Source organism: Salmo salar, chromosome ssa01, assembly GCF_905237065.1.
Source record: "Salmo salar chromosome ssa01, Ssal_v3.1, whole genome shotgun sequence".
Lineage (NCBI taxonomy): Eukaryota > Metazoa > Chordata > Actinopteri > Salmoniformes > Salmonidae > Salmo > Salmo salar.
Window position 1 is genome coordinate 41,092,610 of NC_059442.1, and position 13,002 is coordinate 41,105,611.

Consider the following 13,002-nt stretch of genomic DNA (forward strand, 5'->3'; position numbering starts at 1 on the left):
GTTGAGCACACTGCCCCTCACATGATACGCAGACCAAACTTGAAGTTATCAGCCCTTAATTCAAACAGACACTTAAATCAATGTGGTGTAGTACTTACAGCGCACAACAATCATTTGATTTCACTTCTATTCTAATGCATGCCTGGTGATGATACTGTGGCTTTAAAATACCATGCAGAATCAAGATAATATTCTGGTCTTGAATTACTAATGCCTAATAATTAGAATATAATGGAAACATAAGGTCAGTTGGCCCTGTGTTTTCAAGAAATACACACGTTTGCGTGTAAAATGTACGACTGTCACAGAAAAAAATATGTCTGCAGAAAAATGTGAGAGAGCGAGAGAAAGAGAGAGTAGAGTGCATGTGTACTGGGTGGACCTGTCAATCTCTCTCTCGATCTCTCTCACGCACACGCACGCACACGCACACACATACACACACACATTCACCCTGGCAGTCACTGAGGGGTAACACTGGGCAGGGCTCCCCAGCGACGCAGCTCTCACCGAAAGAGACAGGTGTGGCTGCTCAGCATCACTTCTGAACAAATCTATTGTTTCTGGTTAGGCTCCAGGGGTTCAACATACAGCGCCAATTACCTTCACATGAAAGGAGATGTGTTGTGAACCACTCTTAACCACAGAGAGTTGATGTTAGGCATTAGACCCATTCCAGTGACAGCCAGAGACACAGGGAGAGGTTGGTAGTTATCTTCTCTGTGTTTGTGTGTGTGTATGTATTCTCGGAGCACTGGACACTATGAGCGAGAAGGGATGTAAGTTCACATGAAGGACATGGAAGGACACCCTGGGAAAGATCTTCAAGGGGAAAACTCCTTTCCTTTCATGGGTCTCCTTCTGGAAAGACAATGTTCATCTCAATGGGACTTCCTGGTTTAAATAAAGGTTAAATTGTTCAGCTTTGTTCATACCATTGCATCTCTATAGGTAATCTAACCCTTCTGTGCAGTCAGTTAGATTTTCCGACATTGGATTTTCAACTGTGGGGCTGTTCAGTGTCACAAAGGATCAGACTACAACCATTAAAAAGTCTGCACTCTGGTTTTAAACTGTTCATATCCCCAATACACATACAGACACGTTACAAACTATTCATAGTACCCAATTGTTAGGTGAAGCCTTGACCTTAGATCTTCATAGTTGAGCATACATGGTAAGATATTAGGTCTGGAGGGATTGCACGGTTCAAAACACGTGCACGCACACACACACACACACACACACACACACACACACACACACACACACACACACACACACACACACACACACGTGAATATGCATGCAAATCTACATCTCCATCAGCCAAACCAATTTCATAGTTTTACACCACTGTGTTATTCACCAGCCAGCTCATATCATATTTAAACCGTACATGATTGAGTTTCCCAGTCCGATGACATATTTTTCATTATAGTCAAATGAGGGAGTCTGCGTACCTAAACACCTTCATTACAGACCAGTCATCGGGGGTCGAACGGTGGGGGCAGTTGACGTTCCGCTCGACTCAGGCCGACTAAAAACACTTATTGCAAATGGAAATATGGCAACCAGGGGCTAAAATTGTTTTTTAATTATTTTGTACCTCTCTCTCCTTCTTCATCTCCATCTCTCACGCTGTTCAAAACACCTTTGTGTCCAAAACCTCATTTCAATATTTCCCAGATTGCATTTGTGCTTCATCAGAGATGGAATGAGACAGATGATGTGGAAGGAAGGGAGGGAACAGGGGAAAGCGGGGGAGGGAGGGGGAGAGAGGTGGGGGGTGTTGGGTCCTTTGAAAACAAACCAACTGTGATACTAAACAAATCACTAGCAGCCGAGGCCTCGCTCACAGACTGTCTACATTATGTTGATTATCTCCTAAACACAGTCAGAAACCTCATTCTCTCATTTATTAGCTACAGTAAGACTATAAGCAAGGCTTCTGTTATACTGTTGATTCTCATATCTTAGAGTTTTCTTTTCATCACTAACATGTTGATTATTATTACTGTAGGGAAGTACGTACGTAGATTAAAAGAATAAGGAAAGGTGAAGTCCGGCAATAGGAATATAATATAATAATATAATATTGGACATCTAATGTACCGTTTGGTGGATGTCTAGCAACCTCTGTTGATCCAATCAATGGGATCTGGGCCACGGCACCAATGCAGCCCGTCTAGATCTAAAAAAAAAAGAATGAAGAAAATAATAAAGAGCAAAGTAAGAGGGATTTTGATTAATACAATGCATGTTACGGTCACCTCCATAATTATTGGCACCATTGATAAAGATTAGCAAAAAAATACAAATATTGTGTTTTATTGGGAAAGAAATGGGAAATTATATTATTTCATACTAATATAATTGCTAGAAAGCGATGGTGTTTAACAAGTAAAAAACAACTCTAAAAGATAGGTGTTAAAATTATTGGCACCCCAAAGATTCTTATAAATAACATTTTAAAATAATAATCTGCATTTGGGTCATTCACTGAAATGACTGTCTTTTACATCCCTTTGATATTATATGTAGAAAATGTGTCTTTTAATATAAACCACATGGAGAATTCAATAAATCAGATTTTTTATATGAATAAAGGTTTTCTAAAATGCCAAAAATGCAGCTTTTTGACATGTCCCTCCGTCAAACCTCTGTCACTTCTAGGAAGAATTCAACACACTTAATCCTAAAATTATAAAGCCCTAGTTATTTTCAAGATTATTATTTATTTCATGTGACTGGTCTGTCTCTCATTTTATGGTCAACCCAGTTACGTGAATTTAAGTATTTTTTAAATATTCCATAAAAAACTTTTTTGCAAGATAAACATTGCACATCTAAAAGACAAATCAAAGTGTAAATACAGGTCAGGTGTTTTTTCTCTTTTTGGCAATTTTTGGGTGGAAACCTGAGTGGGTCGAGCGTAACACATCAACCCTGTTACCCATAGATAGACAGGCTATACATGTTTAATAAATTAAATGTTTTGTGAAGCTTGCATTCAGTTGCCACTCTCTCCCTGTTGCACACAACAAGCTTCCATTTCCCCTGTCACGAGGGGATTTATGGCTGATTTAAAAGGAAATCGTTAACTTCTTGAGATGGCAGAACGTGTTTTTTATTTAAGTTGAACATGTTCTCTTTATGACAGAATGTTAAAATGAGGTGAAGTCAACATTTTATCAAGTTACACTTCTCAAAATACACCGAATCGGTGGAACGACCCATTAACATTAAACTTTTTAAAGTTAATCTCATTGTACTGGAACTGTACTGTGGCCTTCCATGGGTTCCTGTTTCTGTGGTATAAAAACAAGGTAACTCGCATGTAAAATCCCTTTGTTAATTCATCACTAGGCAAAGAACTCACAAATGAAGAGACAAATTGTTGTTGACTTTCATAAATCAGGGAATGGGTACAAAAAAACCCACCACTATTAGGGCAACAATGAAGACGTTTAAAACTACTGGAACAGTGGTAAACATGCCTGGTAGAGGATGGACGTGTATCTTGTCCCCACGCACACAGAGGAAGATGGTTCAAAAGGTAAAAACTTGATCGCAAGTGGATCTTCCGCCAAGACGATGACCTCAAGCACACATCAAAATCAACAAAGAAATTGTTAATTGACCACAAAATCAACATTTTGCAATGGCCATCTCAGTCTCCGGACTTGAACCCCATTGAAAACCTTTGGTTTGAATTGAGGGCAGTCCATGAACACAGACAGTGGAATATCAAGGATCTGGAGAGATTCTGTATGGACAAATGGTCCAAGATCCCTTGCAATGTGTTGTCTAATCTCATAAAACATTATAGAAAAAGGTTAAGTGCTGTTGTCCTCGCAAGGGTGGGTGCATGAAGTATTGAACACAGGAGAGCCAATAATTTTGACACCAATCTTTTTTAGATCTTTCTAAATTACTTGGTAAAGAAAATGTTTCTCTCTGATAAATTGTGTTAGTATAAAATAATAAAATGTTAACATTTTTGGGAGCATATAGCTCAGTGTTTGTATTATTTACTTTATACATTTTTTTTAATCAAGGGTGCCAATCATTTGAGGTTATTGTACAGATGGATGCTTATGTACTGCTGTAAGATTACTACTGACTACAATGCAATGTATCTTCTGGTTAAAGAGGCAATCTAACTTTTTGGGTGACTTGACCAAATTGACATAGAAATGTGAGTTATAGATCTATCATTCAACTTGAAAGCAAGTCTAAGAAGTGATATATCAGTTATATGTGCGCTATTTCCATGCATTCTGTTCTTAAGTTTTGTTTTTACATTTTTTGTTTTTATACTTTCAGTTTTGTACACCAGTTTCAAGCAGCTGAAACAACTATATTTGTTGTTATGGAAAATATATTTCACAGCGGTTTAGATGATAGAATGATTCTCTACAGTATACTAGCTTATTTTGTCACATAAACTGAAATTAGGCAAATTATTCGGGTTTTAGCAACCAGGAAATGGCGGAGTGATTTTTGCATAGTGCAACTTTAATTCAAGATGGAGCTGAAAGGCAGCTCTGCTTCTAGCTCCTAAGCAACTTTGCAGTATTTTTGTGGTTTTGTTATTTCTTACATTACGTTTTTTTGTGTTATTACATATTGCCAGAAAAAACTATTGGATATAAGAGCGGCGGTAAGTCACCAGCATTGCGACCAGAAATACGACTTTCCCGAAATGGATCTTTTGTTCGTACCTCCCTGGTCAATTGAACTTATCCCAGAGGCTGCTCCAAGACGCCACCGGCAGAGAAGAGGTATTTGGAGTGGACTTCTAGTCCAACTCAGGAGGCGTGCACACCGTCCACTGCTTCCGAGTATATTACTCTCTAATGTTCAGTCCCTGGACAATAAAGTAGACGAGCTCAGGGCGAGGATCTCCTTCCAGAGAGACATCAGGGACTGTAACATACTCTGTTTCACGGAATCATATACTGTCCCCGTCCATACAGCCAGCTGGGTTCTCAGTACATTGCGCAGACAGCAATAAAGAACTCTCTAGGAAGAAGAAAGGCGGTGGTATATGTTTCATGATTAACTACTCATGGTGTGATTGTGATAACGTACAGGAACTCAAGTCCTTTTGTTCACCCGACCTAGAATACCTCATAATCAAATGCCGACCGTATCACCTCAAGAAAATTATCTTTCGTTATAGTCACAGCTGTGTATATTACCCTCAAGGAACTACACTGGACTTTGTAAAATCTGGAAATCACATACCTGAGGCCGCATCTATTATAGCTGGAGATTTTAACAAGGCAAATTTGAGGAGAATGCTACGGAGGTTCTATCAACACATTGCCTGTAATACTCGCGCTTCAAAAACTCTCGACCATTGTTACTCTCCCTTCCGAGATGGCTACAAGGCCCTCCCCCACCCTCCGTTCAGCAAATCAGATCATGACTCCATTCTGCTCCTCTCTTCCTTTAGGCAGAAACTCAAACAGGAAGTAACTGTGCTAAGTTCTATTCAACGCTGGTCTGACCAAGAATGTTTTGATCATGCGTACTGTGATATGTTCCGAGTTGCCTCTGAGAACAACATTGACTTATACACAGACACAGTAAGTGAGTTCATCAGGGAGTGTATAGGGGATGTTGTTCCCACTGTGACTATTAAAACCTACCCAAACCAAAAACCGTGGATAGGTGGCAGCATCTGCGCAAAACAGAAAGCGGGAACCACCGCATTTAACCACAGCAAGGGGACTGGGAATATGGTTGAATAAAAACAGTGTAGTTATTGCCTCCGTGAGGTAATCAAACAGGAAAAACGTCAGTACAGAGACAAAGTGGAGTCGCAATTCAATGGCTCAAACACGAGACGTATGTGGCAGGGTCTACAGACAATCACGGATTACAAACGGAAAACAAGCCATGTCGCGGACACTGATGTCTTGCTCCAGGACAAGCTAAACACCTTCTTCGCCCGCTTTGAGGATAACACAATGCCACTGATGCAACCCGCTCCAGAGGACTGTGGGCTCTCATTCTCCGTGGCCAACGTGAATAATACATTTAAGCGTGTTAACCCTCACAAGGCTGCTGGCCCAGACGGCATCTCTAGCCACGTCCTCAGAGCATGCCCAGGACAGCTGGCTGGAGTATTTACGGACATATTCCTATCCCAGTCTGCTGTCCCCGCTTGCTTCAAGATGTCCACCATTGTTCCTGTACCCAAGAAAGTAAAGGTAACTGAACTAAATGACTATAGCCTCGTAGCACTCACTTCTGTCATCATGGAGTGCTTTGAGATGCTAGTTAAGGATCATATCACCTCCACCATACTTGACACCCTAGACCCACTTCAATTTGCATACCGCCCCAAAAGATCCACAGATGATGCAATCGCCATAGCACTGCACACTGCCCTATCCCATCTGGACAAGAGGAATACCTACGTAAGAATGCTGTTCATTGACTATAGCTCAGCCTTCAACACCATAGTACCCTTAAAGCTCATCATTAAGCTTGGGGTCCTGGGTCTGAACCTCGCCCTGTGCAACTGGGTCCTGGACTTCCTGACGGGCCGCACCCAGGTGGTGAAGGTAGGAAACAATACCTCCACTACGCTGATCCTCACCACAGAGGCCCCACAAGGGTACATACTCAGCCCCCTCCTGTACTCCATGTTCACCCATGACTGCGTGGCCACACACACCTCCAACTCAATTATCAAGCTTGCAGATGACACAACAGTAGTAGGCCTGATTACCAACAATGATGAGACAGCCTACAGGGAGGAGGGCAGGGCCCTGGTGGAGTGGTGCCAGGAAAATAACCTCTCCCTCAACATCAACAAAACAAAGGAACTGATCGAGGACTTCAGGAGACAGCAGAGGGAGCACGCCCCTATCCACATCGACAAGACACACACTGCAACACCTAGTATTTTTTAACACCAAGTGTAAAGATACTCACAAACACACACACAAACGTGCACACACACACCCCGTCTACCCACCCACACACATCATTTAAAAACCCTAATCTTGCCATGCATAATGAGAGGAGTGTGATTTCCATAAAGCAACCCATCCATCCCTCCACCCTGGCCTGTGAAATACAAAGCCAAAAGCCCACAGCAGCTCCAGTCAGTATTATGCTGCTAACAAGTCACTTCCTAATGGGACCTTACAGTGGCGAGGCAGCATGCAGGGCTAAGTGACTGTTAGTTCTAACGCCCCATTATCACTGTGGCCAATGGAGATAATCCCCTATGGGACCTCCCATTCAGATGCAGACAGTACATTCACAAACCTCCCTCCCTCCCTCCCTTACAGTGACACAGTCATCCACAGCCACAACGAGGCTGCTTAAATCACACAAGCACTCCATTAGGCCCCTAGTCAAAAGTAGTGCACTATATAGAAGAGGGTGCCATTTGGGACACAGCCGTAGTAAATAGGTCGATTTTATTTGCTGGCTTCAAATGCTGTAGGAAAAGCTTCTTCCCCCAGACACATAGCTGCCCCTGAAGCCCCACTAATGACATCTCATATATATCTTTTTCATTCTAACATAAGAAGACAACACATAATGATGCTTTTCAAAAAAATGTCTCCTCCAGTTATTTCTTTTTGAAATACACAGTATGTGCACAAACACAACAATTAAAACTAATATAGCGTGTCTCATAGTTCCAGTTAGGAGGTTATAACCAGTTATAACAGCAACGTTTGAAGTTGCTGTTCTATCCTCCAATCTCATGTGTATCTTTATGTGTAACTCAACATGAGGTTGTCTAATGATAACACTGTTATTATAGGACAACAAACAGAGAGACATACATGTATGTGTCGCTGATTGACAGGCTGATTGGTATAGTTTATCAATGATCCAATCACGGACAGATGGTGGGTTGACAGCACTGTTGATCGGCTGATCTCTGCCTGCCCCCTGGACTGTGTGTACACAGCACACACACACACACACACACACACACACACACACACACACACACACACACACGAACACGCAGACACACACACACTCGGAGAGAGAGAAACATACAGGTCTGGATGTGGTTAGCATGAGGAAGGCCAGACTCGCTGTAGAGCTGAAGGGCCATCAGTAAGCCTAGGCATTAATAACCTTTTGCTGGGCTGTGTATTGTAATTGTCAGACTGCAATTTACTGTAATCCACAAAAGATAGGGGAATAAAGACAGAATAATGAGCAAGGCTAACCTGTCTGTGTTTGTATCTATTTAATATATCTGTGTACAGTGTTCATGTGTGTGTGTGTGTGTATGTGTGTGTGTTCATGTGTGTGTGTTTTTGTTGGAGGGGTTCTGGCATTCCGAATGCCTTCTACGCTCAATTTGGGTTGTCGCAGCACAACCCCGGCCTTTAAGGAGAAGAGAAAAACAAGATGCCGGGGTCGGGAGGGCAAGTTGTGCAAGCGCGTTTGCTGAGTGACAGACAGTTTAGCACTATCAAGGGACCCACGTTGCAGAGGTCAGAGCAAGCTTTTGGCAAAGAAGTGATCGGAGAAACAATGCACCCCTCCTCCCCCCTCTGCATATTTATTCGTCATCTCTTTGTTTTTACAGCGTGCAGTATAAATGGGTCAGATGACGCGGCGCGAGCCTGCACATTGTCAACACAGGTAATAAGTCACTATAACCCTCTCATTCCCACACTCAGCCCCTTCAACAAATCACACTGCCCTCGAATATGACCACAGAGTAGACAACAGCACAGGGCCTTCTAGAATTTGCATTCCATATAAAAATGAAGTCTATTGTGCATCCTGAATGACACACTATTCCCCATTTAGCGTACTACTTTTGGCCAGTAGGTCAAAAGTAGTGCACTATATTGGGAATGGGGTGCCTTTTGGGACGCAGCCTATGACACAAAAAATAAACTATATACAGTGCCTTCAGAAAGTATTCATACCCCTTGACCCCACATTTTGTTGTGATAAAGTCTAAATTCAAAATGGATAAAATAAAATATATTCTTACCCACATTTTTGTAGAAATCTTTGCAAATGTATTGAAAATTAAATATAGAAATATCTCATTTACATAAGTATTCACACCCCTGAGTCCATACGTTAGAATCACCTTTGGCAGCGATTATAGCTGTGCATCTTTCTGGGTAAGGATTTGCACACCTGGAGTGCACAATAATAGCAATTTTTTTTTTTTTATTCTTCAAGCTCTGTCAAGTTATTTGTTGATCAATGCTAGAAAACTATAGATTTTCAATCTGATTTAAGGCGAAACTGTAACTATGCCACTCAGGAACATTCAATGTCATCTTGGTAAGCAACTCCTGTGTATATTAGGCTTTGTGTGTTAGGTTATTGTCCTGCTGAAGGTGAATTTGTCTCCCAATGTCTGTTGGAAAGCGGACTGAACCAGGTTTTCCTCTAGGATTTTCGTTTCTTTTTATCCCAAAAAACTCCCTAGTCCTTGCAAATGACAAGCATACCCCATAACATGACGCAGCCACCACCATGCGTGAAAATATAAAGCGTGTTACTCAGTGTTGTGTTGGATTTTCCCCAAACATAATGCTTTGTATTCACGACAAAGTTAATTTCTTTGCCACGTTTCTTGCAGTTTGACTTTAGTGCCCTATTGCAAACAGGATGCATGTTATGTAATATTTGTAATATTTTTCTGTACATGCTTCCTTCTTTTCACTCTGTCATTTAGGTCAGTATTGTGGAGTAACTACAATGTTGTTGATCCATCCTTAGTTTTCTACTATCACAGACATTAAACTCTGTAACTGTTTTTAAGTCACCATTGGCCTCATGGTGAAATCCCTGCGTGTTTTCCTTCCTTTCCGGCAACGGAGTTAGGAAGGACACCTGTATCTTTGCAGTGACTGGGTGTATTGATAAACCATCCAAAGTGTAAGTAATCATTTCACTATGCTCAAATGGATATTCAATGTCTGCTTTTTTTATTTTTACCTATCTACCAACACAGTTGAAGTTGGAAATTTACATACACTTAGGTTGGAGTCATTAAAACTCGTTTTTCAACCACTCCATAGACTTCTTATTTACAAACTATAGTTTTGGCAAGTCGGTTAGGACATCTACTTTGTGCATGACATAAGTAATTTTTCCATCAGTTGTTTACAGACAGATTATTTCACCTATAACTCATTGTATCACAATTCCAATGGGTCAGAAGTTTATACACTGTGCCTTTAAACAGCTTGGAAAATTCCAGAAAATTATGTCATGGCTTCAGAAGCTTCTGATAGGCTAATTGACATAATTTGAGTCAATTGGAGGTGTACCTGTGGATGTATTTCAAGGCCTACCTTCAAACTCACTGCCTCTTTGCTTGACATCATGGGAAAATCAAAAAAAATCAGCCAAGACCTCAGAAAAAAAGTGTAGACCTCCACAAGTCTGGTTCATCTGTACAAACAATAGTACACAACTATAAACACCATGGGACCACGCAGACATCATGCCGCTCAGGAAGGAGACGCATTCTGTTTCCTAGAGATGAACGTACTTCGGTGTGAAACGTGCAAATCAATCCCAGAACAACAGAAAAGGACCTTGTGAAGATGCTGGAGGAAACAGGTACAAAAGTATCTATATCCACAGTACAACGAGTCCTATTTCGATGTAACCTGAAAGGCCGCTCAGCAAGGAAAAAGCCACTGCTCCAAAACCGCCATAAAAAAAGCCAAACTACGGTTTGCAACTGCACATGGGGACAAAGATCGTACTTTTTGGAGAAATGTCCTCTGGTCTGATGAAACAAAAATAGAACTGTTTGACCATAATGACCATAGTTATGTTTGCAGGAAAAATGGGGAGGCTTGGAAGCCAAAGAACACCATCTCAACCGTGAAGCACGGGGGTGGCAGCATCATGTTGTGGGGGTGCTTTGCTGCAGGAGGGACTGCAAAATAGATGGCTTCATGAGGAATGAAAATTATGTGGATATATTGAAGCAACATCTCAAGACATCAGTCAGGAAGTTAAAGCTTGGTCGCAAATGGGTCTTCCAAATGGACAATGACCCCAAGCATACTTCCAAAGTTGTGGCAAAATGGCTTAAGGACAACAAAACAAACCTGACTCAATTACACCAGCTCTGTCAGGAGGAATGGGCCAAAATTCATCCAACTTATTGGGGGAAGCTTGTGGAAGGCTACACGAAACATTTGACTCAAGTTAAACAATTTAAAGGCAATGCTACCAAATACTAATTGAGTGTATGTAAACTTCTGACCCACTGGGAATGTGTTGAAAGAAATGAAAGTTGAAATATTCTCTCTATTGTTATTCTGACATTTCACATTCTTAAAATAAAATGGTGATCCTAACTGACCTAAGACAGGGAATTTCTACTAGGATTAAATGTCAGGAATTGTGAAAAACTGAGTTTAAATGTATTTGGCTAAGGTGTATGTAAACTTCCAACTTCAACTGTACGTGCCCTTCTTTGCGATGCATTGTGAAAATCTGGTCTTTGTGGTTGAATCTGTGTTTGAAATTCACTGCTCGACTGAGGTACTTCAAAGATAATTGTATGTGTGGTGTACAGAGACGAGGTACTCATTAAAACATGTTAAACACTATTATTGCACACAGAGTGAGTCCATGCAACTTATTATGTGCCTTGTTAAGCACATTAGTGCTCCTGAACTTTAGGCTTTCCACAACAACAGGGTTGAACACTTATTGACTCAAGACATTTCAGCTTCTAATTTGTAAAGAATTAAAAAAAACATAATTCCATTTCACATTATGGGGTATTGTGTGCAGGCCAATTTTAAAATTCAGGCTGTAGCACAACAAAATGTGGAGAAAGTCAAAGGGTGTGAATACTTTCTGAAGGCACTGTACACACTCCAAAAAGGACAAGTATGGACGTTAGCCATATAAAGGGAACAAAAAGCTTTGCTCCAATTCCCCTTCTAATGAACCAGGACCCCAAAACATATCTGATGAGCCTCCCTGCGCACTCCAACAAAAGAGGAATATTATAATTTATTTCCCTCTACCCTTCAGACTAATGTAGATCAGTGTTTGTGTCGCAAATGGCACCCTATTCCCAATACAGTGCACCACTTCTGACCTCAGCCTTATGGTAGTACACTTAATAGGGTATAGGGTGTCATTTGGGACACAGCCCCTGTGGCCCCTCACTTCCCTTTCCCCTCCAAGGTTGTAGTCAGTAGTAAATAGCGTCAGGCACCTCAGGTAGGCCTCAGCCCAGGGAGGGTGGATGAGACAATATACCAGTGACAAGCCTCAGGCCGGTTGAGGGTGACATCAGCACATCAAGCAGGCCGTGTATCATACAGACAGTCGGAAAAAGATGGAAAGGCAGAGGAGGGAAGGCGAGTTAGAGGGCGGACAGGATAAAGAGAGCCTTTTAAAGGGGCAATCAGAGATTGGTAAATGCATTTTTTGCTGGTTGAACGCTTAGTTATTTGAAATCCCGGTTTTTCTCTTTAATCTGCTGTAAACACAGATCATCGAGGTCAGGTGAATGAGGTCTGGATTCTGTCCTGCATTATTGCATCTTGCCTCAAATAAAGGACTCTCAATTGGGACACAGGAAATGGTGGCTTAGAAACGTAGGTACATTATTATGCCTTAGAAATGGGAGGTCTGTCTCGTCAATAACCCTATTCTTAGGGCAACCATTAAACTCTTGATTTGATCTGATGTTAAGCAAAATTATTAATTGTGGAGAGAGAGTAACTTTAACCACGCAGCTTTAACCACGCAGTTAAAAATAATAGAGACAATTCTGAGAGTAAACGTAAGATGTGTATCTTGGACTATGCTGTGGTGGTGCAATAAAACATTTTTATCAAAATGCCTGGTGAGATGCTTGTACAGCTGAGAGTACATGAGGTCATTTCTCTCCTCAACAAGCAGGATAAACCACTATTTCTTCCTTCAGCTTGGCAATCAGGGCCATGTGTAAGCACAAAAACTGAACACACAACTCCGTAAAGAGCCCGG